Source organism: Phoxinus phoxinus (assembly GCF_949152265.1).
Source record: "Phoxinus phoxinus genome assembly, chromosome: 16".
Classification (NCBI taxonomy): Eukaryota; Metazoa; Chordata; class Actinopteri; order Cypriniformes; family Leuciscidae; genus Phoxinus; species Phoxinus phoxinus.
Genome location: NC_136891.1, coordinates 2606701 through 2611700, shown reverse-complemented (window position 1 = coordinate 2611700; position 5000 = coordinate 2606701). Strand labels below are relative to the sequence as shown.

Sequence of the window (5000 nt, the reverse complement as noted above, 5' to 3'; positions counted from 1 at the left end):
CGATTAGTTAAAATTTGTTGAGATAACTTAAATATCCAACTTAACCAAACTAAACTAAAGTTAACTAAACTTAATATTTTAAGTCAAGCTTGAACACATACTTTTTAAAGTTGAAACAATGTTGGATTCTAAGTTGTGCTAAATAATCGCAGCAATTTTTTTTACAGTGCAGGCGGTATGCTGTAAAGCTGCTGTTTAAATGCGTTCTGCTTTTCTGTTTACAGAAATGTTCTAATTTTGGAATAAAATATTAAGTGACCTTTTTGTCACTTGTAATGAAGCTTGCTGAATTATTAATATCATGGAATGGTAATTATTGACTTTAGCCTTGAGTTATGGCTCTCAATATCGCAATATATATCGTTGGGGAAAAAAATATCGCAATGTAATTTTTTTCCAATATCGTGCAGCCCTAGCTGGAAGTGTCACCAGCGGCTCTACACATGAACTCCAGCACTGAGAACAGTGTTTGTGTACACAGAGTTTACTAAAAGCATTGTGGAAATTTCACGTATCTCCCCCGTAGTGATAAAATAAAATTCTGTATCAAATTTATAGTCAGGACAAGTAGTTTGTATAGGCTTGGTTTGTTGAGAATTACAAACCTGCGCACATATATTCAAACACACATAACTAGGGCTGCACAATATATCGAAATATCGCAAATGTATATATCGCAATATGCATATCGCAACAGCTTGCAATAAATGGGGTCATGAACAAAAGACAAAAATTTTCTTAGCTTTAATAAGTATCAGGATATATTTAATTCATACAGTGAAAACTAAGCAAAATAACACTTCTTATGCTACAGTGAAACGCTGATGTTCACTTTCTTGTCATAAAAAGAATGTGAAACATGTAGGTTATATCATTTTAAATATATTTTAAAGATAATTTTAAGTTAAGTTTATTTTACACACTTTAAGCATTATCGTATCGCATATCGAATATCGCATTATTTAAGGAGTTATTGCATATCGCATTTTTCTTCAATATTGCACAGCCCTACACATAACTATAGAATTAATTCTTGATGCGCACGTGAGCGCCATCAGTGTTTCTCACAGGTTCGCGTTTAAAAAGTCTGTGTAGAGAGAACGGTGTCGTCTTAGCGGTCTCTAATTTAATAACTAATGATCATTTCGACGGAAGTAAATCAATCAAAACTAACTTTAGCTGGAAAATATCTTTATTCAAGAACCGCTATAAAGCCAAAACAATCTCGGTTAACTTAAATGATCCGTTTATCTCTGTAAAGCCGCTTTGAAACAATCTACATTGTTAAAAGCACTATATAAATGAAGATGACTTGACTGACTAAAAATAAAGATTTTGAACAACTCACTGTTTCCGTCCGCCGGCATTTTGTCAGACAAAAGTAGTCGATCTCCGAATGCAACGTATAGAACTGACTCTATACGAGGAAATGTCATGAACTTCTAATTCCAATGAAAAGCATGATAACTTAGACACTTATGGTGGGTTCACACCAAACGAGAATTTAATCATTTGCGCGAATGCCGTCGCGAATGACGCAAATTGGGCGTCATTGTTTGCTGCAAACGCTCGATAATCGCCTCTAGAGGTCGACCGATTCATCGGTTTTGCCGATTAATCGGCACCGATTGTTGACTGGTGGAACTATCGTTATCGGCAAAAATATATACCGATAGTTTTTCCTGGTTGCGTCCATTGCTGGAGCGGCTGAGAAGCGCACGCTGTCATTCATTACACAGTGTAAGAGCTGAGAAGGGTCTGCTGGCACGATGCAGTACAAGAGCGGCCACTAGAGGTGTAATAAAAACTTGTGCCTCGTGTTGTTTATTTCGACACGTGATTCTGCGTGCTGCACTGAGAGCACATGCTGCGTGTAGAGCGCTGACATCAGATGCGCGTTTAAAGCACCGACAGCTCAAATGTATGTAGCCTATACAGTACATTTTGTCATATTATAAAGTGATTAATTTGTTGACTAAATGCTGCATTAGTAGAGACAGTAGGCGTTTGTTTGCCTTCGAGGCTGAGAGGACGCTAACATTAGAAGTACCTCAAGCGGTTAAAACACTGACAAACATAAACGTAAGTCCGACCCGAATGTTTAATGTCACAATTGTTACCTCTATTTGCATTAGTTCATTTCCAGCTGGTCACTTTTATGCATTACATATGCAGAGAAGTTGCATATTTAAAGCTAGAGACGTAAGCAAACTGATATGTTCATACAGCCGACAGAAACATAAACGAATCAGAAAAGCATTCGATTTCGGTTATTTATTTTTTTCATCTTCACTTTAATACAAATTTAGTTACTTTTTAATTAAGTTGGCTTGAAAAGAACAGTTAAATAGTTAAATTTTTAATGTAACTGGTTTTATTTGTTATTTAGAGTATTACTTTTTGTTTCAGTTTGAATGAATGTCTTTTATTGACTTAAATATTTATTCACATTTATATATTTATTTCATTTAGCATGTTTTCATGGTTCAATACAGTTTTTTTATTTTTATAATAAAGTTCAGCACTGTTTTACTTGGAGTGTTATGTTTGTTTTTATCCAGTATCAATTTTAAAAACTATCGGTTCATTAATCGGTTATCGGCAAGTATGGCCCAACCTAGCTATCGTTATCGGTAAAATCCACTATCGGTCGACCTCTAATCGCCTCAATAGCATCTTCCGCGCAAGCTGAAAAATTTCAACTCGGGCCGAAAATTCACATGACGCTTAGTTGCGCAAGCCAATCAACGAAGAGCTCATTGATACGTCTGGTTACTATCACTGTTGTGTTGTGAAATTCACAGAGTTGACGTCGGCGTTTGGCTTTCCTCCGTATTTGGGACTTCCACAACAAGTACAGAGCAGCAATATCGTTTATTTCAGACATGACAGAAAAAATATGGCAGAAAGAAATTGTCGTTGAAAAGTTGTTGTTGATGATGATGACACACTCCTTTTCGAGGGATGTTTTTATTCGCGAGCGACGCGAAAAACATCCCGCTAGTAATCTCGAGAGAGTAACGCGATGCAAATATATACACTTCGCGTTTGGTGTGAACACGCCATTAGCTCACGGCAATATCTCAGAGAAACTAGCTTTAGGAGCTTTCCATCTTTACTCTCCTCATGTTACGTTGCATTCGGAGATCGACTACTTTTGACTGACAAAATTCCAGCCACCGGAAACACTGATAAACTGATAAAGTGAGTTGTTCAAAACCTTTCTTTTTAGTAAACTCTGTGTACACAATGTTCTCAATGCTGGAGTTCATGTGTAGAGCCGCTGGTGACACTTCCAGCACAGTGTCATGTTGTGTCGAGCCGCATTAGTGTTTTAAAAATAGCGATTTTGATGCTATCATATACGTGCCCCATGCACTCCCACTCAAAAGACAATTTGAACGAAAACAAAAATACGGTCAAACTTAAAAGTGGCGTTTCCATCCTAATTATGCTTTTACACGAATGTTTGACTCGGGAAGATAAACAAAAATACCCTAGGTTCAATTTTGGCGAGAATTACACTTTAATGATATTCAGTTATTCACACTGGTGTTGTCAAAAGTGCCGACTTCAGTACCAAGTCGATACTGGAATTTTATAAATGTGCCGCTTTGAGTGGAATCATAAACGCCTCTGATTGGCCGTTGTGTTCACGAGCTCATCAGATATGTCTGTGATTGGCTACAATGATCAGCGCTTCAAAAACATGTTGTAAATGTACATCAGTGACGGTCTTTAGCGAGCGCTTGCACAGATACACACGCGAGCGTTTGAAAGCAAGCGTTGATCAGCGGATCGGTCCTGCTTGTGCTTTCAAAACACGTCGGTCGGTGTGCTCTCAAACGCTCCCGTGCGCTGATCATTGTAGCCAATCACAGACATATCCGATGAGCTCATGAACAACAGCCAATCAGAGGCGTTTATGATTCCAGTCAAAGCGGCACATTTCTAAAATTTCCGAAGTCTGTACTTATGACAACACTAGTTCACATTTAAATGATGGTTAGTCCGTCTTCTGCTCAGAGACACGACACATACTAATCATGATATTTACATTCATCTCCTGCTTAATGATATTCAGTTGTTCAAATGCACTAATGCTAGATTTTCTAAATGTCATAATCATATGTGACCCTGGACCCCAAACCCAGTCTGGAGTCGCACGGGTATATCTGTGGCAATAGCAACTATACATTGTACGGGTCAAAATTATCAATTTTTCTTTTATGCCAAAAATTATTAGGATATTAAGATCATGTTCCATGAAGATATTTAGTAAATGTCCTACTGTAAATATATAAAACATGTATTTTTGTGAGTGAATGCAGCACAATCGTGAACATAAATGCACAACTTTAAAGCAGATTTTCTCAATGTTTACATTTTTTTGCTCCTCAGATTCCAGATTTACAATAGTTGTGTCTCGACCTTATATTGTCCTATCCTAACAAACCACACATCAATGGAAAGATTATTTATTCAGCTTTCATGTGATGTATACATCCCAATTTAATAAATTTTACCCATGGTTTTGTGGTCCAGGGTCACATTCGTTAACAAACAAGTATTCGTTACTTCATCGAGCTCATTGTTTCTGCATTAAATTACATTATTTAAATAAAATGTTCACTAACTGTGATTTTGTACATTTCTGAAGTACATAACTAAGACAGTTTCCTCTGATAACAGATCACTGTAAATTATAATATCTAAATTTTCTGTAAAGCTGCTTTTGCAATGATGTGTATAATGAAAAGCGCTAAATAAACGTGAATTGAATTGATGCAGAAAAATTATATGGAATATATAGATCACATGACTTTAATCGTCATCAATAAGAACATGGTTATGTTTGAGTTGCATTTTACTGTTTAAGCAGATGTGTACTTAATATAATTAACAATACATTTTAAAATAGTCAATAAAAAGCCTAGCGATTAAAGCATAAGGATATTTAATAATATAATTAACAATACATTTCATAATAATCAATAAGT

At 36.2% G+C, this 5000-nt stretch overlaps 1 protein-coding gene across 1 annotated transcript in view; it reads right to left on the bottom strand.

Moving 5' to 3' along the window:
• The window catches only part of LOC307012659 (uncharacterized protein), an 8302-nt gene that overhangs the window by 1475 nt on the left and 1827 nt on the right, over positions 1–5000 (bottom strand). The window lies entirely within an intron of this gene.